General features: G+C 45.1%; 1 protein-coding gene across 2 annotated transcripts in view; it reads right to left on the minus strand.

The window, feature by feature from the left end:
• Positions 1-20,683, minus strand: part of GOLGA7 (golgin A7) — a 355,413-nt gene extending 334,730 nt beyond the window's left edge. For both annotated transcript variants that reach the window (XM_063138889.1, XM_063138890.1), the window contains exon 1: positions 20,666-20,683. The gene's annotated coding sequence lies outside the window, so the exon portion shown is untranslated. The remainder of the gene's footprint in view (positions 1-20,665) is intronic.
• Between the last annotated feature and the right edge of the window lie 3,695 nt (positions 20,684-24,378).

The following is a 24,378-nucleotide window of genomic DNA, read 5'->3' on the forward strand; positions in this document are numbered from 1 at the left end:
AAATTCCATACGATAATGCATATTTTAGAATAAAATTTGTTTAGAAATGTGCTCTTTTGAGATAAAATCTCTTCGAAAATACGTATTGAAACACACATTTTCATGCTTCTTTTTTTTAAAAAAAAACCCTGACAGATTAATGCAGAAATTGGATGGCACTGACTGATGTATGTGAACCCATCATGGGCCAGAAGTAGACGGATCGATCCCTCCATTTCGCAACATAGAAGTCAGGGTTCTGCAGGCTCTTGGCATTAGGTGTTGGATAATGCTTGTTTTGTGCAGAGACATATTTAATACATGTGTGAAGATTCACGCTGGGCTGGTGGTAGTCAAGGAGACTCTGAGCTCTTGAATCCATTAGGAGCTCCAGGAGAAAACATTATAATTAGCGATACGGTCTAACAAGAACTTGTAGGGATGATTTACACCAAGCTTGGTCTAGGAGAGTAAAGATGTGAGTAAGGCAGGGTTGGGGAACTCCTCTAAAGGTTGTTGCACTATAGTCCCACCATTCCTGACTATTGACTATGCTGGAAAGGGAGTGGTGAGTGTTGTAGTCCAACAGTATCTGGACGGCTCCACATGCTCCACCCCTGGAGTAAGGAGTTCCATCTTTTCCACTGTCTTGACATATGCCCCAGCTTCTTGGGTGTGATTCAATGAGCCCTCTCTACCCCCGCCCCCTACATATTTCTTTATGTTATTTATTTTATCATTACAGTTATATCTCATCTTTTTTCCTCCAAGGAAGCAAAGGTGGTGTACACAATCCTCCGCTTCATCTCCATTTATCCTCACAACAACCACCCTGTGAGGTATGTGGGGCTGAGAGTCTGTGACTGGCCCAAAGTCACTCAGTGACTTTGTGGGGACTAGCACCCAGATCCCCCAATTCCCAGTCTGACACTCTAGCCACTTCACCACACTGGCTCTCTTTACCTGTGAGACTTCGCTGCTCACAAGGACACCAGCAAACTATCTTCTTTTGGCTACTGACCACATACTGACCACCACTTATGGTGGAAAATCAACACTGGCTGAAATCCTGTACAGTGTTATCTGTGTGCATTGGGTAAGTGGGCATATTGAGGGCCCTTGATCATGGGGCCCCTCCCTCAGTGAGTCTGCCTTCTCACTGCCATTGTCATCAGTTGAGCCCTGCTGGATCAGACCAAGGGTCCATCTAGTCCAGCACTCTGTTCACACAATGGCCAACCAGCTGTCGGCCAGGGACCCACAAGCAGGACATGGGTGCAACACCACCCTCCCACCCACATTCCCCAGCAATTGGTGTATATAGGCTTACTGCCTCTGATACTGGAGATGGTCTATAGCCATCAGAGCTAGTATAAACTGATGGCCTTTTCCTCCAGGAATGTATCCAACCCCCTTTTAAAACCATCCAAATTGGTGTCCATCATAGAATCACAGAATCACAGAATAGCAGAGTTAGAAGACACCGACAAGGCCATCGAGTCCAACCCCCTGCTCAATGCAGGAAACCACCCTAAAGCATCCCTGACAGATCCCTGACTACATCTTGTGGTTGCGAATTCCATAGTTTAACTCTGTGCTATGTGAAGAAGTCCTTGCTTTTATCTGTCCTGAATCTCCCACCAATCCACTTTATGAGATGACCCTGGGTTCTAGTAGTATGGGAGAGGGAGAAAAATGTCTCCCTGTCCACATTCTCCACACTGTGCATGTTTTTGTACACCTTGATGCTGCCACTTCCTTGCTTGACAGAAAGAGAGCTAGGGTAGGCTGGGGCATCTCCTGCTCCGCCTTCTCACCACCACCAACATCTGGGCCAGAGCGAGAGGCTGGCGAACTAGCAGGTTGCAATGGTGGAGAGGAGGAGCTACTTCAGGAGGCTCTTGCCAGTCACCCCCTGTTGGTGTGTGGACATTTGGCAGGTTCCCAACCATGCCCACCCTTGAGGTTGGCCCTGGATTCGGAATGGTTTACACGATGAACTAAGCTCAAAATGCATAACCACCGTGGCTTAGCGTGTCGTCTGACCTGGGTCAACATGATAGCAGATGTCCCAGCTATTCCCACCGTAACCCAGTGCCCAAGGGACTGGCCAACCAGCAACCCCAGTGGCCCCTGCAAGGGCTTTTGGGCCAGGATGCTGCTTCCTGTGTCGCACAACCATGTGGCCCACTTGTAAAAACAGGGTGACAACACAGAGTTCTGCAATCCATCTGAATCAGCCCATCCAATGTTTCAGTTGCCATCAGAAGGTGGCCCCCTTTCTCCTTCTGTTCACTCCTCCTGTTCTCTCCTCCGTCGCCACTACTGCAGCCCGGCTGCAAAGCCTGAGAAAAACCACCCCTTCCATTTTCAAGTGTGCCCATAGCAATGTGCCATTGATTGATTGTTGCTGCTGATCAGCCCTCCCCCTCACCCCCCCTGTGTGTTTCTCTTCTTTTTTGCCCAGCAACAATTGCACAAACGGCCCCTCCTTCCCAAGCCCTGTCAGCAAGCAAATGAGGCGAGTGCAACCACCACAACACAGAGGCTGATCACAGAAAGAGGCAGGGGGACTTGGTGGAGCAAAACCCACTCAGGCGATCCCCGAGGAAGACCGGCTGGTTGAAGGTCTCTTCTATGATGATGATGGTGATGATGATGATGATGATGATGATGGTGATGACAGATCCCACCTTTTTTTCTTGCAACGAATTCAAGACGGCATCCATGGTCCTCCACCTCTTCATTTTATCCTCACAACAAAGAGGATAAAAGTTACGTAGGTTAGGCTGAGAGTCAGTGAATGCTCCAAAGTCACCCAGCGATCTTCATGGCTGTGTGGGGACAATAATGTGGGCCTCCTGAGTCCCAGGCCAGCATTCTAACCACTACACCGCACTATTGTCAAGTTCAAATCTGGCTAAAAGATGAAAAACCTTCAGAATGGCACGCAAGGGCCTTGAAGATGCTCATCAATGGTTGGTCACAGTCTTCCCCATTTGCATGAAGAGTATATCTACGTAAATCATAGTAACGATTTCTTTCTTTTTTAATCATTTTTTATTGTGAATTTTTAAACAAAATAAAAACTATAAAATAAAATAAATAATAATAAAATAATAATAATAAAAAGCCTCAGTTTCAAATATCACAATTTCTAAATGAAAAAAGAACAATAAGAAAAGTAGCATATGTTACACATAAGTGTCTGTAAAGGCAGACCAAAAATCTGAGTAGAAGTCCATCCTTAAATGATGCCTGCATGTCAATCTTTCAAATGTTGCTAATGTTGTTCAGTCTTCAATCCATTGCATTGTGGGGATCATGGTGTGTTGTAGAATAATTCTTTTGGTGGTCAAAAGGGCGCAAAAACCCCATTTATGTTGACCGTGTGTTATTTTCCAAGTAGCTGGTACGTAGTTCAAGATGACATGCCTATGAAGAGAGACTGAAAGAACTGGGCATGTTTAGCCTGGAGAAGAGAAGATTGAGGGGAGACATGAGAGCACTCTTCAAATACTTAAAAGGTTGTCACACAGAGGAGGGCCAGGATCTCTTCTCGATCCTCCCAGAGTGCAGGACACGGAATAACGGGCTCAAGTTAAAGGAAGCCAGATTCTGGCTGGACATCAGGAAAAACTTCCTGACTGTTAGAGCAGTGCGACGGTGGAATCAGCTACCTAGGGAGGTTGTGGGCTCTCCCACACTAGAGGCCTTCAAGAGGCAGCTGGACAAGCATCTGTTGGGGATGCTTTAGGGTGGATTCCTGCATTGAGCAGGGGGTTGGACTCGATGGCCTTGTAGGCCCCTTCCAACTCTGCTATTCTATGATTCTATGATTCTATGATAATTTCCTCCCAAAAGGACGTTTCCAGAACATATGAACAAAAGAAGCATTAACTCTGTGACTCCTCCAACAATTAGTCGATTTGGACTAGGGGTGTGCACAGACCCCCCGCTCCGCTTCTTTTCCAGATCCACGATTTGCAGATTGGGCCGCTTCGCTCCGCCCCCGCTCTGCCCATGTCCGCTCCGCTCCGCTGCGGAGCTCCGGATCCGGATCGGAGCTCCGTTTCCCCCCCATAGGGTTGCATTAAGCTAAAAAAGTATACAACTTTTTTTCTGTTAAAGTTAGAAACCTCAAGCTTGGCACCATGACACCTCATGGAGGTATACACATGCATGCCAAGACTCAAGGCAATCCCATCATCCCCTGATTTTTGGGGAATTTATGAAAATCGGGCACCCCATTCACACCCCTTTCGATAGCTCCATCAATTTGCACGTTAGAAACCTCAAACTCACCACCATGACAGCTTATCCAGGGATACATACGCACGCCAAGACTCAAGGCAGTGCCATCATCCCCTGATTTTTGGGGAATTTATGAAAATCGGGCACCCCATTCACACCCCTTTCGATAGCTCCATCAATTTGCACGTTAGAAACCTCAAACTCACCACCATGATAGCTTATCCAGGGATACACACGCACGCCCAGACTCAAGGCAGTCCCATCATCCCCTGATTTTTGGGGAATTTATGAATATCCAACACCCCATTCACACCCCTTTCGATTGCTCCATCAATTTACATGTTAGAAACCTCAAACTCGGCACCATGATAGCTTATCCAGGGATACAAATGCACGCCCAGTCTCAAGGCAGTCCCATCATCCCCTGATTTTTGGGGAATTTATGACAATCCAACACCCCATTCACACCCCTTTTGATAGCTCCGTCAATTTGCACGTTAGAAACCCAAACTCACCACCATGATAGCTTATCCAGGGATACACACGCAAGCCCAGACTCAAGGCAGTCCCATCATCCCCTGATTTTTGGGGAATTTATGATAATCAGGCACCCCATTTGCAGACGTGGACTGTTCTCTGACATTTGGACAGATAAAAAAAAGGGAAGTGAGCACACTCACAGATGCCATCTAGACCCACAATCATGCTAAGATACAAGGCAATCCCATCATCCCCTGTTTTTTGGCGGGGCTTAAACCTGCAGACAGCTCAATGGGGCCATTTCAAAGGAAATCCCAACATGCCATGAATTGGGAAGTAGAGATAAACCTATGAATCTTCTTCCACACTTGAAAAATGGATTTGGAACTTCCAAAAGTCTAATTGAGCGCAGGAAGGACTTCTCCCCTGAGTCAAAGCCAGACACACAAAACATCCCTGCAAGGCGGGCAGGGGAGGAGAGAGGGAAGGCAGGCAGGCAGCAGACATTTCTGGGGGCATAAGGAAGTGAGCCAAGGATAAGCCAGTAATGCATATAAAATGGAAGAAATAAATAAATAAATAAACGAAGGAGGGGTGGAATTAAAAGCAGCAGTGTTGCTGAATAAACAACAAGAAGAACTTTTTTAAAAAGGCTATATCTGTCTTTAACCAGTAATAGGGGGACGTGCCCAGGGGAGGGGGAAGCAGCTGCCAATTTGACTGGTCCTAGTGACCAGTCTTTTAAGAAGCAACGCTGTCAGTTCAACTCATGAAAGCCATTGCTCCACCACAAGGTCTCTAAGGAGTAAAGCTCTCACTTCAACTCATGATAGGCATTGCTCCACCGGGCTACTCTCTTTGGAGGGCTCTGATGGCCCTCCAAGTACAGGAGAGAGTGAGGGCACATCCACATGGCATGCCCTAGGGGAGCTCATCCCCTTGCACCACATCTTTTCAGTTGTTCCCCAAAGTTATTATTATTATTATTATTATTATTATTATTATTATTATTATTATTATTTATTTATATAGCACCATCAATGTACATGGTGCTGTGGGTAGCAGTGCTCTCTTATTATTGGCTTAGTAGTATATGATTTCAGGTTGTGTTTGTGCATTTGGTGGGGCTACTGTTTTAAAAAACACTGGGAAAAGTCCGTTCAGACTAAGAAAGAGAAGTTCCCAGAATCCCAAGTTACCCGTTTTGCCTATCCCCTCCTCCAACTTTGGGATCATGTGATCATGACCGGGAGTTGACTCTGCCCCTCAGCCCTTCGGAAAAGGTATTTTTCCCTCCGGTTTTTTAAAAAATTCTAGCACACAAACCGCACCACGCAGAAAGCTGAGAGTAGGCTCAAAATGACCCCCATCCATGACTCTCTAAGCACAAGAATTTTCAGAAAGATAGCTTCAAAAACAACAGTTATCCCCCTTTCTTTTCCTCAATGCAATCCTATGGGCGAAATGTTTCAAGATGGCGATCGGATCGGACCGCGGAAAGAGGATCGCTCCAAAAATGGACGCTTCTCTTCTAGGGGTCCGCGGTCCGCTTCTACTCCGCCTCTGGACAAGGCGGAGCAGGCCAATTCGCTCCTGCTTCTACGCTTCTAATCGGAGTGGAGCACATGCCTAATTTGGACAAACCTTTATTAAACAGATGCTGTGGCATCCAATAGACCCGAAACAGTATTTTTTGCTGGGCAAGATGGAACTGGAGATCCATTGACATATCAGATACTGATGCCAAAACAGTGGTCCATTGATTTGATAAAATAGGACCTTTCAATTCCCCATTCCACTCCTGCTGAAGGTTGTTTCTGCCATTGCCCTTCTCTCACCACATAAGTAGCCCTGACACATTTGGGACTAGGAGACAAGGTTTCTGGGTCAGGCAGTGTGACCTCCTGGAAGGCTTTATGTTCTGGGAACTCTTTCTTTACAAATTAATTCTTTCAATATAACAAGGACCAGGGGAGCAATGACCATTACATTTCTGTCACTTGACCACAAAATGCCCTGTTACTGAAGGAGATAGATATTTACGTCTATATACAAACATGCAAACAGACACAAACACGTGTGTGTGTTATTTTCCATAGCTTATATTACAGCGAGAATCCTGAAATGGAATTGGATCTGTCCCAGCGCTATATGATAGGGGTGAATGAGAATATCATTTTTGTTCATAAATCACGTAAACATGTCCTGTTCACAACCCCAGGTGAGTGCAAGAAAACACACTCTCCAACATTGTTTGCAAATTCTCAAACTTGTGTTTCCATTTAGAAATGTGTATTTTAAGAAATGGGGCCTTAAAAGTGTGCATTTTAGCCAAAATCCACATTTTCATGCAAAATTGTTGTTGTTGTTGTTTTAAATGTGCATTTTCCCATTAAAATGTGCACTTTCCCTCTTGAATGAAATGAAAAAAGAACAAAATAGAACAGGGGAAATGAGGTAAAACCAGTTTAAAGGTGGTGTTTGGATAAAAACAGTGATCATGAAAATCGCTTGTTCGCCCATTCGTAGTATATGATGATGTCATTCTTCTGAGGGCAAGGAGTGGGTGAGTTTGGCCATCCCAACTGAAGAGGCAAATAAGCTATCAATAAGAACATAAGAACATAAGAATGGATCAGACCAAGGGTCCATCTATTCCAGCACTCTGTTCACACAGGACCAACAAAGTGGGACATGGTGCAACAGCACCCTTCCACCCATGTTCCCCAGCAATTAGTATTCATAGGCTTACTGCCTCTGATACTGGATGTAGCACATAACCATCAGGGCTGGTAGCCACTGATAGCCTTCTCCTCCAGGAATTTATCCAACCTCCTTTTAAAGCCCTCCAAGTTGGTGGCCATCACTACATCTTGTGGTGGTGAATTCCATAATTAAACTCTGTGCTGTGTGAAGACTTACTTCCTTTTATCAGTCCTGAATATGAAGATCCATGGTGGATCAGGCCAAGAGTCCTTCACTTTATTTTATTCCCCCCTTTTTATAGTTAATATTAACAGCAACAACAGAAAAATACATTGTGAAAAAGAAAAACAAAGAAACATTACATGTATAGGAATATCATAATTTTCTATCATAGAATCATAGAATAGTAGAGTTGGAAGAGGCCTGTAAGGCCATTATATAAGGCTCAATGCAGGAATCCACCCTAAAGCACACCTGACAGATGGTTGTCCAGCAGTCCCTTGGATGCCTCTAGTGTGGGAGAGCCCACGACCATCCTAGGTCATTGGTCCTAGTGTCGTACTGTTCTAACAGTCAGGAAGTTTTTCCTGATGTCCAGCTGGAATCTGGCTTCCTGTAACTTGAGCCCGTTATTCTGTGTCCTGCACTCTGGGAGGATCGAGAAGAGATCCTGGCCCTCCTCTGTGTGACAACCTTTTAAGTACTTGAAGAGTGCTATCATGTTTCCCCTCAGTCTTCTTTTCTCCAGGCTAAACATGCCCAGTTTTTCACTCTCTTCTCATAGGGATTTGTTTCCAGACCCCTGATCATCCTCGTTGCCCTCCTCTGAACACACTCCAGCTTGTCTGCATCCTTCTTGAAGTGTGATGCCCAGAACTGGACTCAATACTCAAGATGAGGCCTAACCAGGGCCAAATAGAGAGGAACCAGCACCTCCTGCAATTTGAAAGCTATACTTCTATTAATGCAGCCCAAAATAGCATTTGCTTTTTTTGCAGCCACATCACACTGTTGGCTCCTTTTCAGCTTGTGATCTATGCTGTTCATTATTTTTTTTAAAAAAAGGGGAGAGTTATGCATAGGTTTCAAGAAAAGTAGACCATATGGCCATGTATTTATCCACTCTTCCTGCTTTTGTTCACACAGTGGCCAACCAGCTGCCCATGGGAGACCCACAAACAGGCCATGAGAGCAACAGCACCCTCCTGCCCATGTTCTCCAGCAAGTGGTGTACATAGGCTCACTGCCTCCGAGACTGGAGGTAACACATCACCATCATTAGTCACCATGGGTAGCCTTTTCCTTCATGAATTTGTCAGATCCCTTTTTTAAGGCTTCCGAAGTGGTGGCCATCACAACATCTTGTGGTAGCGGATTTCATAGTTTCAGCATCTGGGGTGCCCAAATTGCTGCCTATGTAAAATAACTTGGAGAAGGAGCTGCAGCCAGCAGTTTTTGAGGAGGTACACATAGGCAGCTTAACAGCTCATTGACTGGGTTGATAGCCCCTGCGCTCCAGGGGGAGTGATGGAGAACCTCTTGATTTGCCACTGGCTGCACAACCCATAATGGGAAAGAGTAAAAGAGAAGTGAAAGGCAGGAACAATTGATGTTGAGCCCAAAGTTCTTATCAGAACTTTTGGCTGTGATATTTGGGAGGGTCCGAGGAGAGCAAGAGCTTTCTGGAAAATGCAGCAGCTCACTGCACTCCAGTGCCTTCTGCCTTTTTTGTGGACCTGGTGGTGGTTCCGGCAGCAATGGAACTCTCTAAAGCATGAGTGGGCAACTGGTGGGCCACATGCGGCCTTCGGAGGTCACCTGCTTACCCCCGATTCGGTGTGCTGCCTCCTACCTCCTCTCAACTCTGCCCACTTGACCCTGCAGCAGACTCTGGGATTTGTCAATTTTGATATTTCTTCCCCCTCCAACAAAGGCTGAGTTCCCAGGGACAGGGAGGAGCAGGAAGCTGAGCCTGGACTCCTGTTCAATAAGCTCCTGGGAAGATTCCTCCTTGACTCCTGGAGAGTCTTGCAGAATTTCTTCCCCAGCTTTCTCTCTTGGCTGGTCATTTTCGTCTTCATCTTCTGGCTCCAAGTCCAATTCAGGGTACACACCAAGGAAACTAGGCCTGATCCTGACACCTTCCTGAGTAGCAGCAACACTAGCTCACTATACAGAGTCCTGGAAAGAGAAAAAAAATGGTGGCTGCTGAACATTGCCACTCACTGAAAATGACCTGAAATGACCCCCCTCGACTTAAAAGTGGGTAAGAGAAAATAGAGATTGTAGAGAAATGACGAAGTTTGAGGAACTAATAGTTAAAAGAGAAAAATGTAAGGGAGAAAGTTCAGCGTTAAAAGGGTTAATGAGTGAAATATATAAAATATTGCTGGAGAAAGGGTCGATGGATAGTTCAGGAAAAATGGTATGGGAGACAGATTTGAATGTATAAATAGGACAACAGAGCTGGGAGGGACTTTGGAAACAAAGAGTGTTGAGAAATATGTCAGTGAGAATAAAAGAGAATTATTTCAAAATTATATGGAGGTGGTACCTAACTCCGGTTAGATTGAATAAGATAAATAATCAGCATTCAGCAAACTGTTGGAGAGGTTGTGGGGGAAAAGGAACGTATTTACATATGTGGTGGGAATGCAAATATGTACAAAGATTGTGGAAGATGGTGTTTTTGGAGATTGAAGAAATAGTGGGAATGAAGATAGAACAAACACCAAAAGTTGCATTACTGTCACTATTTGAAGATTTAAAATGTGGAAAAGAAATTAAAGAATTGATATCGAGTTTGCTGACTGTTTGCTGACTGCAGCACGATTGATGGTAGCTAGGAACTGGAAGATTCAAGGGGAATATTGTATTGAAGAATGGTATAAAGAAGTATGGGATATAGCTATTAATGATAAACTGACTTGTAATATTAAGTGGAGAAGAAGTATAGCTAAAACAAATGATTTTGAAGGAATTTGGAAACAGTTCCTAATATTTGTGTTTTCTAAGGGAAGTGGGAAACCGCCAGCAGAAGAAAGTATGAGATTTTGGAATCAGGAATGAGATCCCGTGGTGGGGGGAGCACTTATATGTTAAGATTGATTATGTTATGATATGATATTTTGTAATTAACATTTATTCAACATGTATGTAGTATGTTGTTGTTGTTGTTGTTGTTTTTATTGTAATGATGTGTGTTTAAGTAATGTGGAAAAGCAATTAATTTTTTTTTAAAAAAAATGAAATGACCCCCCTCAACTATGACTTCTGTGAACCACCTGTGTGTACACGAAATGCATGTGGGGAAGTCCTAACTCATCTTGAGCATATCACCTTGAATTTTCCCTGTGAAGAACTATGCCATGCAAATGTAGTTTGACCAGGGAAGAGGGAATGAGCAGGAAAAATGAATGTCTGGCATCCTGGGCAATGACAGCTGTATGGCATCTCCTCTGAATATTTGGGAAACTTTTGGCTGCGCACCAAGCCAGGTAGCTTATTGTGCAAAGAGGATGATTGAAAGAGAAAATCCAAATCTGTTCTTTGGAAGCCATGGATCCCTTCCAGTTGCCTCAAGCTCTTTGTTTAAGCTCTCTGGTGTGGCCTGTTGTTTATGCAGCATGCTAAACCACCCTCTGCCAGAGTTTAACATCTTCCACGTCAGCCTCTCTCCAGTGAGTGCACTTGACTTCAATATCTCCATCAGTTCTGAAAGCAGAGAACAAAACGAAAGGAAACAAGCCTCTACCAGGCACGAAGGGCTGTGGTTCTGTACCTCAAATTGCTCCACATTAAGCACGCTTGGGCCTATTTTTGGCCCTTCCAGTGCTGTCAGTCTCTAGAGGCAAGTGTCATGTTTTCTAAAACCTCCCACCTTATATTGAGACCATAAAGAGGTCTGCCCCATAATCCACAATAGACATCTCTTCCTACCTTAAGAGAGTCTAACCTCTAGGAACTTTCCTCTAGGCAAAACTATGCAAACTAAGTGGGACAATTGTCTTTTCAAGAAAAAGGGAAAGCCTTTTCCCAGAATGCTTTAACTTCAAGGAGGCTGGTTCTGAAGAAGCCATTGGCGAGAAGCTAGCTGGGCCGACCTTCTCTCACCTTCCTTTAGCTCCATCTGTTTGAGTCTGCAGTAGACTCTAGGATCAGCCAGCCCTGAAGTGCCCTCCCCTTCTGAAGAATACTGTTTTCCCACAGACTGTGTGTTGTTGATGTTTTCAGTGATATAGTTTGGTGAAGGTTCATTCCCAGCTGGTGAAGAGCCCATGAGAATGACCTCCCCCACCAACCATGTAGGCTGGTACATTTCTGGCACTGTCTCTTCTGCTTCAGAATCTGATTCTGATTCCAATTGATCACCAGAAAATCCTTCTCCCAGCTTAAGGGGAACAGGCCATGACAGCAAGGAAGTCCCATGCAGGGGGTCAAACACGTCAGCAGCACCCATGGTATGTGCAGCTGCCCCTTGTGGTGAACCACTGAACTGTGGGTGGCTCCTACTCTGTGAGGCCCTGGAGGGAATCTACACTACTGCTTTTAAAGCGCTTTAAAGCACTTTGAAAACGTTTTGAAAGCTGTATATGCAGTGTGTCCTGGGCCCCAACAGTTGTCAAACCTGTTATAAAGCGCTTTAAAGCAGTAGTGTAGATCCTGCCCTGGACTGATTCCGCCCACCTAGGTTTCCTTTGGAGACCTCCTGATTCTACCATTTCATTCTTGTGTTGCGGGGCTGGCCCCGTGCATTTTGCTGCCAGAGGTGAAGGACAAGATGATGCCCTGTCCTCATTCTATATGCAGAAGCTGGCTGGACTGGCAGTTGCATCTCACTTCAACACTGGAAATGGGATCGTGTCCACCACAACAGAGACAGCAGGTTCATTCAGTGGGCCCAGTTCAGGGTGTGGCATGTACAGCTCTGTCCTGCGACAGAAGTGAACAGCTGAGAAGCTACTACCGCTGCCCCCCTGGCATCTGCTGCCTGAGGCAATTGCCTCACTCTACCTAATGGTAGGGCCAGCCCTGTTGTGTTGCCATGGTCTGCTCTACCACTTCACAACTATGTCACAGCCCCCATCCCCACCTTATGCTGCTACATTGGTAGGTCAGGGCTATGATGGCTTTACAAAGCCTTACGTTGTGAAAGGCTCGCCCCACGGATGATTGCCTGGAGCCTACGGTGTTTTAGGGAGATGTGCACTTGCTTAAACCAGTGGTGTGCAACCTATGGCCCAGGGGCCACATGCAGACCCCAAGGCCTTAATGGCAGCCTGAACCCTGAATCCATCCACCCTGCTTGCTTCTAGCAGCAAGGAAAGAGCAATCTGTAGCAGGATTGCTGGGATGTGTGTGAGTTATACACATTTAATATGTGTGCACGCAAACGGCCCCTGTTCCCCAACCCAGCATCATGTGTGGACCTCCTCAAAGCCAGGCATTCCAGCCAGCCCCCTAAAGAGATGCACCACCAGCTGCTTCCTCCAGCTGACATGGTTCCCCAGAGAACTATGGACGTATGAGAGATCCATTTCAATTTAGTTTTCATCAGGATTGACCCAGTTCTCACCTTCTGGGCTAAATACAGATTTGGATGCAATCTGTGGACATGGGGCAGAATTCAATTCAATGGGGCAGTTTTTACTTGGGGGGGGGGGAGATGAACACCAGTGTGCCTTTGCATAAGTGGCATTTGTGATCATGCACATTTGCAAACAAATGAAATTCTCATTCAAAGAATTTGATTCTGGCAATAAGTGGACGGTGGAATGAAAGATGTCTGATAATCCTCGAAACACAGATGGAATGGGTTGAACAAACTCTGTACATCCCTATTCCTGGACCTATCAGATGGTGATGACATCGTTGTCACACATCAGGATTTGAAGGCTTCTGCTCATGTTTAGGGATATATGAAAAATGACTTTCAATTCATTTCCCCCAGGCTTATTTATTTGTTTATTGCATTTATAGCCTGCCTTTTTTTCCTTTAAGGAACCCAAGGCAGTGTACATAATTCTCCTCCTCTCCATTTTATCCTCACAACAACACACCTGTGAGGTAGGTTGGGCTGAGAGTCTGTTTACTGGCCCAAAGTCACCCAGTGGGTTTCCATGGCTGAGTGGGGACTAGAACCCAGATCTCCCGACTCCCAGTCCAACACCTTAGCCATTACACCACACTAGCTCTCACCTTCCAGACTGAACATGGACTCAGATGGACAAAGTCCATACACTTCCAATGGACGAAGAAGAAGAAGAAGAAGAAGAAGAAGAAGAAGAAGAAGAAGAAGAAGAAGAAGAAGAAGAAGAAGAAGAAGAAGAAGAAGAAGAAGAAGACAGTATTGGACAATGTGCATGAAAAAAATGCATACTTTTGAAAAATATGCACAATTACACTTTAATCCATGGGAGGAGAATATGTCCATTTCAGAGATGTACACTACTGATGTGTACGTGTGAAAAAAATATATTCATGGAAATACGTCTGGAATTTCATGCCAAAAAATGGGGGGAACCAAACCTCGCAATCTGAAACGGGATCAAGTCAGAACAAGCTTTGAGATGGAATTCGGAGAAATTGAATTTCGCTGATCCACACAATGCTGCAGAGAGCCCATCTGCCCTCTGGTACGATGCGATGGTGGGAAGAAAAAGGGGAAGGGGGTGCGACGCAGCAGCACACGTGCTCACCTGCCTCAGGCAGGGTCAGATCTTCTCCTGTGGCTGTGGGGTCAGGTTACCTGAAGGAGCATCCTCACATATTTACCAAGCTGGACCCTAAAATCATCATTTGAAGGCCTCCCCCAGGTGCTCTGGCAAGTGAGGCGTGGCAGGTGGCTACCCTAGTGAGGGCCTTTTCAGTGGTGGCACCTACCTTCCAGTCTTTTCAGCAGCAGGTGAAAAGACCCCTTTATTCTTCCAGGAATTTAAGAACTGTGCTGATAGATCTTTGCTGTGTGGTTTTTGTTTTTTGTTTTAATGCTGCTGCTGCTTTTACTTTGGTTTTTTATTATTTATTTATTTATTACATTTTTATACTGCCCAATAGCCAAAGCTCTCTGGGCGGTTCCCAAAAATTAAAACCATAATAAAACAACCTACAGGTTAAAAGCACAAATACAAAATACAGTATAAAAAGCACAACCAGGATAAAACCATGCAGCAAAATTGATGTAAGATTAAAATACACAGTTAAAACAGTAAAATTTAAATTTAAGTTAAAATTAAGTGTTAAAATACTGAGAGATTAAAAAGGTCTTCAGCTGGCGACAAAAGGCATAAAGTGTAGGCACCAGGCAGACCTCTCTGGGGAGCTCATTCCACAGCCAGGGTGCCACAGCGGAGAAAACCCTCCTCCTAGTAGCCACCTGCCTCACTTCCTTTGGCAGGGGCTCACAGAGAAGGGCCCCTGTAGATGATCTTAAGGTCCGGGCAGGTACATATGGGAGGAGGCGTTCCTTCAAATAACCTGGCTCCAAACCGTTTATTTATTTATTGCATTTCTATACCGCCCAATAGCTGAAACTCTCTGGGCGGTTTACAAAATGATTATGTACTGCACTGATTTTACCCTCGGTGTTGTTGTTTTTTTATCTTGTGCTATTTTATTATACCTTTTATTGGGCTTTTATGCTTTTAATTTACCTGTTCATTGCCCGGTAAAGCTTGGTTATTGGGTGGCATAATGGTGCAATCAATCAATCAACCAATCGATCAATGACTATAGGTCTTTCATGCTGTGCAGAACGAGTGGGCAACCCACAGCCCCCTGCCACTGTGCCTCTGAACTTGTTGCTGAAATGATTTTGCTTTGTTTTAAAGAGAACTCAATCATTTTTTAAATTTTATTTTCTGGCAACAAATTTGGTGGCATGGTGAGAGTGGTAATTTTGGTGGTGGTGGGGAGGGGTGCAGCCCCAGTTGGGTTCTGTGGGGGGTGGGAATTGACCCCATATTTGTGGACATTGCCTACCCTTGATCTAGGGTCAGAAGCGGTGTGGCTCTCAGGACTGGTTACTGGAGACTAGGCCAGCTCTGAAATCCATGGGTTTATCTGGCAGCAGCAGTGGAAGCAGTGGGCAGTCACAAATGCTTCCCACAATGCCCTGGTGAGATATTCTGTCAGGGGCATTGTGGGAAATTACAATGGGGGCTCACAGATCCAGACCTCAGGGTAGGTATCAGTGCTGGTGGCAGCTGTCCAAAGTGCTGATGGCAAGTCTGGCTGAGAAGAAAAGGTGAAAGAGGACTTATTGTATCTTCAAACCCTCCTTGTAGGCTTCTCAGGGTGCCGGACTAGACAGACTTTTGGTATGATCCAGCGGGACTCTTCTCAGGTGCTTTCCCCTTCTAATCACACCCTCTCCGCAACATTTTGCCGCATTTCAAGCATTCTGAACAGGCACACTTGTGATCTCTGTCTGTTGCACACAGCACACGCTGACAAGTATTTAAGCAGATTAATTGCTTACCAGAAGATGGTGCCTTTCTATAATTGGAGGTTGAAAAATATTTGACAAAAAGTACCCGAGGGGGGGGGTGATGGATGAATGTCCAATTGAGTTTGCTTCTCTCGACTCGCACCTCCTGCCTTCGGAAACTGTCTGGGCCGGAGAGGAAGATTCAGATTAATGAAAGTGACTAGGAACTGCGACGGAGTCAAACCGAATAGGATCAGAGGCTTCTTTCTTCTTATGGAAGAGCAAATCAGAACGTTCCCATTAAGGTACCAAGGAGCTGAAATATTTAACAGCCTTAATGTGCCAGAGGCAGGCGGCGTCTCCTCAGCTGTGTGGACATGGAATCGAAAAACTCAATAATTCATCCATCAGCCAGGTTTCTGGTTCTTCAGGGGAAGTGATTGGGGGGGGGGGCATTAGAAACTTCTTATGGACAAATCACAAAAAGCCAGGGTGGTGTAGTGCAGCCTTCCCCACCCTCCAGATGTGTTGGACTACAACTCCAATCATCCCTAACCCGCATGGAACTTGTAGTGCGACACAGGCTCGAGGGTGGAAGGAGGAGCTGTGGGATTAGGTTCAAGTCCTTGCTCGTTGCTCCACCAGGAAGTTTGCTGGGTGACCCTGATATCTCTCAGCTTAACCTACTTCACAGGGTTGTTGTGAAGCTAAACCAAGACCACCCATTTGTGTGCTGTCTCCTTGAAACCGTGTGCCAGAATTGTCGAGGCCCAGCCAGAATTAAACCCCACTAGGCCATTGCTAGAACTAGGGTGGGTGGGTGCGCCAAACAGGGTCCATTCCGCCAGAGCCATTTTCCAAATGTGAATGAAGATGTGTAAGTTCTCATAGTGTGCACACAGGCACACTAGGGTAATGCATAGTAGTGAATGTGTTTTCACTACTCTTGTGCAGCTCCCATTCATTTCTGGATCTCATTCCATTACAGGTGGGCAGACTGGGAGCTGTTTGTTTCTGCTTGGGAAATAGTTTAGTACAATATATAGTTTTTGCATCTAAATTCTGCCCGGAATCCCTGGAACGAGATTCAAGAATGAATGGGAGTTGAACCCATCCCACAGCGCCTCCTTTAAAATCCAACTGTTTGTTTGTTTGTTCACTGCAGGGGATATTTTCTTATTGGTTGGATGAATGAATGGGATTAGTATAAAATTTACAGAATTGCCATTGTAAACCAGCCGTTGGATATTGACTGCTGATGCATGCCAGCTGTTAGGCTGTTGTCAAACACTGACTGCTAAATATCCCAAACTGTTCAATATGAAGTACGGCTGAATGTCTGTTATCCAACCCTGCCAATTGTTGACGTTCACTGCAAAATTATCAGATATGAAAATGCTGAAGCTGAAGCTCAAACGTTTCCCAGTCGGGCTATATCTGGAGAAGATCCACGACCGCCACTGGAAGGGGAGAATACGGTGGTGGTGGTGAGGAGATTGGTTTCAACTCCTGAAACAAATCACAATTTGCTCTGAATGTGCTGGCACTAAGCATCACAACCCCAGGGCCAAAAGATGCCAAGATTCTATTCCTGGCTGAAAAGGTGAGGTGGCGTAAAACCAAGGTAGCCATTTATGCAGAAACTGCCCTTACAAGAAAAAGCAAGGAGTAGAATAGATCTACAGTGAAGCTATTAAAAACCAGCCAAACGGTGCCTGTGGGAAAACACAGAAGCCTCTTAAGGATCTTAGGGACATTCAGACTTGTACAGTCTAGCAATCACCAAAGGCTCTCGGTGAACAGACAAATTCAGATGCAGTGCAAGGGATCCATTATTGAGCTGTTGAGATTTGGGAAGCTACCTTGAAACAAGGTTGCTTCTTGGTCAACTGAGCTGACTATAAATTTAAAACTTATAAATTTATAATTTATATAAAAACTTATAAATTATAAGTTTTTAAATTTTGTATACTTTTTAAATGCTTCCTGTTTTTAACTTTTGTAAACTGCCCAGAGAGCTTTAGCTATGGGGCGGTATATAAATGTAACAAATAAATAAAACAATAAATAAATATAGTGAGTCATCAGCATGTGGAACCTGTGATTGATTACTCTGTCTGAAAGAGGTGGTGGTGAGACCACACCTGAAGAAACCCCCCTGGACCTGAAAAATCTTAATAACTTCAGGCCGGTGGAAAATCATTCCTTTCCTTGGCAAGGTTCTTGAGTGGGTGGTTTCCAGACAACTCATAAGAACGTAAGAACATAGAAGTGCCATGCTGGATCAGACCAAGGGTTCAACTAGTCCAGCACTCTGTTCACACAGTGGCCAACCAGCCATCGGCCAGGGACCAACAAAGCAGGACATGGTGCAACAGCACCCTCCCACCCATGTTCCCCAGCAACTGGTGCATACAGGCTTACTGCCTAAAATACCGGAGATAGCACATAACCATCAGGGCTAGCAGCCATTGAAAGCCTTCACCTCCAGGAATTTATCCAACCTCCTTTTAAAGCCATCCAAATTGGTGGACATCGCTACATCTTGTGGTAGTGAGTTCCATAACTGTGTGAAGGAGTACATCCTTTTATTTGTCAGAATCTCCCACCCATCAGCTTCATGGGATGACCCTGGGTTCTAGTATTTTGAGAGAGGGAGAAAAATGTCTCCCTATTCACATTCTCCACACCATCTATAATTTTGTACTCCTCTATCATGTCTCCCCTTAGCCTCCATTTTTCCAAGCTAAACAATCCCAGTTAATGTAACCTTCCCCCGTAGGGGAGATGCTCCAGCCCCTTAATCAGATGCTCCAGATGCTCTTGCATGAGATTTATCATCTAGAGCCATTTCAGTTGGGGTTTCAGGCCACATTGGTCACCGTGTATGATGAGTTATGTTGGGAGAGAGATGGGGAGTGTGACCTTGTGAATTCTCCTTGATTTCTCAGTGGCTTCCAATCCCATTCACTATGGTATCCTTCTGGAATGACTGTCTTAGCTGGGAATGGGGTGGGTACTGCATTGCAGTGGTTTTGCTCCTACTTGGATGGTTGGCCCCAGAAGGTGGAGCTTGGGGAACATTGCTTAGCCCCATAGATTCTCCAGTACAGGGTTCCTTGCATGTGGGTTTTGTCCCCCAAGCTATTCAACATCTGCATGAAACCATTGAGCAGGGTCATCTGGAGTTTTGAAGTCTGTTGTATATCAGTGTGCTGATGACATACAGCTCTATTTCTCCTTTTCATCTTCATCAGGTGAGGCTGTGGATGAAGACTACTAAAGTAAATCCCAATCAATATAAGACTGAGAGGCTGTTAGTTGGTGGTTCTTCAGCCTGGAAGGAAGGTGCTCAACCTGTTCTGTATTGGGTTGCACTCTTCCTGAAGGTAGGGTGATCATATTTTGGAAACCAAAAAGGAGGACAACATGGTTGCCATGTTAAAATTATTTTTTAAAAATAATTTAAAAACCTCAAACTTTTTTTAAAAAAATCCTAAAACTCAATGGTTGGACAGATCTGTTTCAAACTTGGCATAGCTAAAGTCCTTGTTAAGTGCAATCATGGTGCCAAGTTTCATCTCTTTATCTTTAAAAATAACATTTTTTAAAAAAAATTAAATCCTCAAATTTTTTTAAAAATCCTAAAAATCAATGGATGAACAGATCTGTTTCAAATTTGGTATGGCTAAAGCTCTACCTAAAAGCTATCATGGTGCCAACTTTCATCTCTTTATCTTTAAAAATGATGATTTTAAAAATAATAATTTTAAAACCTCAATTATTAAAAAATTCCTAAAAAATCAATAGATGAACGGATCTGTTTCAAATTTGGTATGACTAAAGCCCTTCTTAAGAGCTACCATCATGCCAAGTTTCATGACTTTATCTTTAAAAATGACAGAGTTATAAGCATTTTTGTTAATTCCCATTAGAGCTGCTCTTTGGAAAAAAAGTCCAGATTTCCCCTCCCCCTCCCGGATTTGTCATCAAAACCCCGGCCAAATCCGGTCATATGGCCACCTTACCTGAAGGAGCATGTTCGTAACTTGGGGGCTCTCCTGGAGGCATCTTTGTCATTTAATGCTCAGTTGCCCTCACTGGCACCAAGTGCCTTCTACCAACTTCAGTTGGTGGCCCACCTAAGCCCTTATCTGGACAGGGATAGCCTGGTTTCAGTTGTCTGTGCTCTGGTAACCTTCAAGTTAGATTACTGCAATGCGCTCTACATGGGGCTGCCTTTGAAGATGACTCAGAAGCTGCAGCTTGTGCAAAATATGATGACCTGTAATTTTTACCTAAAATGGACAGGTCAGTGAGGTGCCTGCAGACCACCTATTGACTCACAAGTGGTGACCAGGGTCAGGCATCTGGTGGGGTTCCAGCAAGAGGCACGGAACTGTCGTGATTCCAACCCTCCCTGCCAGATTGAGACAATAAAGATGTCTGCTCTGTAATCCACAAAGCTTTATTCAACAAACCAACATCTCTTCTCACATGAGAAGAGCTGTGTTCTAAGCTTCATTTGACTAACAAAGCCAGGCAATTGCTTTCTGCTCAAGCGAGGCTGTTCCCAACTTTTCATAGGGAGGGTCTTTTTTGAGAAGCTTCTCACAAGCCGCCATCCAAGAGATTGCCTCCCATCTCCTCTCAACTCCACCCTGTTGACTGTGCAGTAGACTCTGAGATCTGTGAACTCCAATGTCTCCTCCTCCTCAAATAGAGGCTGAGTTCCCAGATAAGCTGCTGGGAAGATTAATCCTTGACTCCTGAAGAGTCCTCCCCTGTTTCCTGTATTTACTGATACATTTCTCCTCCTCCTCCTCCTCCTCCTCTTCTTCTTCTGGAGCCTTCCCCCACACTAGAGAGAACCTAACAGTGACCCAGGATGTGGTAAGTTTGCCCATCCCTACTGGCATGGGCCCTCAGTTACGGAATGATCTCCCTGATGGGGCCTCCCTGGTGCCAACATTATTATCTTCTCAACACCAGGTGAAGACCTTCCTCCTCTCTCAGGCATTTGGCAGGATAAGATGAGGTTTTAATCAGCTCCTGGATTTTTCTTATTGTTGATTGTTCAAAATTGTTTTAAAACTCTCTCTCTGTGAGTATGTGTGTGCACGCTATTTGTTTATATGTTTGTATTTAGATGTTTTTTATAATGTATTTTTAAGGTTGTGATCTTTGTAAACCACCCAGAGAGCTTTGGCTATTGGGCAGTATAGAAATGTATTAAATGAATGAAAAGAATCATCCCTGACCATTGGTCATGCAGGCTAGAACTAATGGCAGTTGGAGTCCAACAACTCCTGAAGGGGCATGTAGCTTAGGGTGACCATATGAAAAGGAGGACAGGGCTCCTGTATCTTTAACAGTTGTGTTGAAAATGGAATTTCAGCAGGTGTCATTTGTATATATGGAGAACCTGGTGAAATTTCCTCTTCATCACAACAGTTAAAGCTGCAGGTGCCCTGCCCTCTTTTAAATCTGGTCACTCTAGTATAGCTCCTGCAGCTTTAACTGTTGTGATGAAGATGAAATCTCACCAGGTTCTCCATATATACAAAGACACCTGCTGAAATTCCCTTTTCTGTGCAACTGTTAAAGATACAGGAGCCCTGTCCTCCTTTTCATAGGGTCACCCTACCTAAAGGATTGTTCACTTGTAACGTTTATGAACACAGCCCCAGCTTCTTCTGGCAAGCAGCAAAGGGAATTATGAATACATCATTACTTAGGCTGCCCGTGGACGGTGTGGAATATCTGCATTGCATTATATAGGGAAGCTCAGTACTTTCATGTCTATCACTAGTCAGCCAGGTTGAAAGAAATAATAATAAATCTGGAAAGTAAATGGTATTATTTCCTCCAATCTGAAGCAAAACTCTTAGGAAAGAATTGATAGGGGATTAAAGGATTTCCTAATTTGCAAGTTATTTTTCTAACACATCTTAGCTGAAGACTCCACAGGTGAAACATCTGTCAAGGCTGTGAGTTGTGTAAGCTCAGAAAGTGGTTAAAAGTGGGGGGGGGGGGGGGCTGAATTGCCTCCTAACTCTATCACTATAAATATTTCTTTGCTCTTTTCCCTCTCCCCCTCAACCAATTTTTTTTTGGGGGGGGGGCATTTAAGTATCTGGAGCTCCAGGCAGCTCCTTTAAGCAGCTTGTGTCAATTTCAAAGGCTTAGATGCTGGGTTTAACCACTCTTTAACAGTTATTCAACAGCTAAAGAGGCAAGCCGGATAACGGAACATCACAGCTCAAACAGTTTGTAGAAGTCCTGTCAAGAAGATTAAGTTTGAATTTGGAAGAGGGGAAGGCTGAAAACTTTGCTAGAAAAGCGTCTGATGCACGGGCTTCATTTTGGAGCAGCACGTGAGCAAAAGGCTCCTCTTCCTCAGCAAGGCCTGCCCTGGACATTTTGCCATTGGAGGCTGGTGGCTCGGATGTCAGTGGGGTGGCTAGCGTGACCATATGAAAAGGAGGACAGGGCTCCTGTATCTTTAACAGTTGCATAGAAAAGGGAATTCCAGCAGGTGTCATTTGTATATATGGAGAACCTGGTGAAATTCCGTCTTCATCACAGCAGTTAAAGGTGCAGGAGCTATATTAGAGTGACCAGATTCAAAAGAGGGCAGGGCACCTGCAGCTTTAACTGTGGTGATGAAGAGGGAATTTCACCAGGTTCTCCATATATACAAATGACCCCTGCTGAAATTGCCTTTTCTATGCAACTGTTAAAGATACAGGTGCCCTGACCTCCTTTTCATATGGTCACCCTAAGTATTCTGTCGTCGTTGGTTCCCCCCCCCCCCCCTTTGCTTTTGAACTGGTTGCAAAGGAGCAGTTTTGCTTTTTAGTTTTATTTATCTAGGGTGACCCTATGGAAAGGAGGACAGGGCTCCTGTATCTTTAACAGTTGCATAGAAAAGGGAATTTCAGCAGGTGTCATTTGTATATATGGAGAACCTGGTGAAATTTCCTCTTCGTCACAACAGTGAAAGCTGCAGGAACCCTGTCCTCTTTTCCATGTGATCACCGTACTTTATCTGCACATGTTAGGCGAATAGATGCTTTTGTGCTTGGCACCACCCTTAGGCTTGCTGGAAATGTTTAAGCTCCACCCTTCAACTAGCCCCTAACCATTGGACTCCACTCACCCCATCCCAGGCCCACTCAGGCACCAGGATTTCTTTATTTCAAGAGCTGGCAATCCTCATGCCTGTAAAATGTCTGTATATCAGGCATCCCCAACCATTTTGGATCCATGGGCATATCTGGGAATTTCAGAAATTGCTGTGGCCATGAACACAAAATGGTTCAAGGACGTGGCTACTCGCAAAATGGGTGCTGTTGTGCCTGGCTAGTCAAGACTGAGCTGAGGAAGTGTGTATGGGGTGGGGGTGGAAAGAGAAACTGTGAAGCCGGAGGGAGAAGGAGGAAATAGCAAGGCGGAGGGGGAAAGAAGCAGCAAGGCCAGTCGAAAGTGAACTAAAGAGGTGAACTAAAGAGATCTGCACCCTGTTGGTGAAATGATGTGAGCATCAGTTCTCAGCCACTGCGGGGCTTCCCTGAGATGCTGCGCTTTGAAAAAGTCAAGGATTTCCCCTGACTTTTTCAAAGGAAGCAACATCAACACGGTGCAATCCAGGGCCAACGTTGGGGCGGCGCCTGGTGGAAGGTAACTGGCGATTGGTCGCCTTCCACCACGAAGAGGGGGGGAGTGGCTCCGGGAGACGGATGGCCCATCAGAGACATCCCGTGATCCCTCCTCGGTGTCGGGATCACCTGACGCCACCTCGGGAGAGGGAAAGGGTGGGGTTGAAGAGGGTGGGGCTGCCAATCCGGCGCCGTGAAGACAGCTCCCAGGCTAGAGGCCAAGTGGGGGAGAAACAGTGAGCTAAAGAGGGGTGTGATTGTGTGTGTGGAGGATAGAAACAGCAAGGCCAGAAAGGGAGAGAAGGCACATTGCCCTAACACTTCCCAAAGTGTAATTGTTTTTATTTTTTTAGTTTAACGGAGCAGGGAGAGACTGCAGGGTGCCATTGGGGACCCCTGCCTTACAGGTTAAGGTGGCCAGAGGTAGGGTGACCATATGAAAAGGAGGACAGGGCTCCTGTATCTTTAACAGTTGTATTGAAAAGGATGTTTCAGCAGGTTTCATTTGTATATATGGAGAACCTGGTGAAATTCCCTCTTCATCACAACAGTTAAAGCTGCAGGTGCCCTGCCCTCTTTTAAATCTGGTCACTCTAGTATAGCTTCTGCACCTTTAACTGCTGTAATGAAGAGGGAATTTCACCAGGTTCTCCATATATACAAATGACACCTGCTGAAATTCCCTTTTCTATGCAACTGTTAAAGATACAGGAGCCCTGTCCTCCTTTTCATAGGGTCACCTTACCAGAGGCAAAAGAGGATAGGGCTCCTGTGCAGTTCCTTCCTTTTCAGGGTCAGGGGACTCTGACGCAGATGCTGGGCAACCGCCTGTCGGGTGACTGTATGGAAAGGAGGACAGGGCTTCTGTGT

This window comes from Elgaria multicarinata, chromosome 12 (genome assembly GCF_023053635.1).
Source record: "Elgaria multicarinata webbii isolate HBS135686 ecotype San Diego chromosome 12, rElgMul1.1.pri, whole genome shotgun sequence".
Taxonomy (NCBI): domain Eukaryota; kingdom Metazoa; phylum Chordata; class Lepidosauria; order Squamata; family Anguidae; genus Elgaria; species Elgaria multicarinata.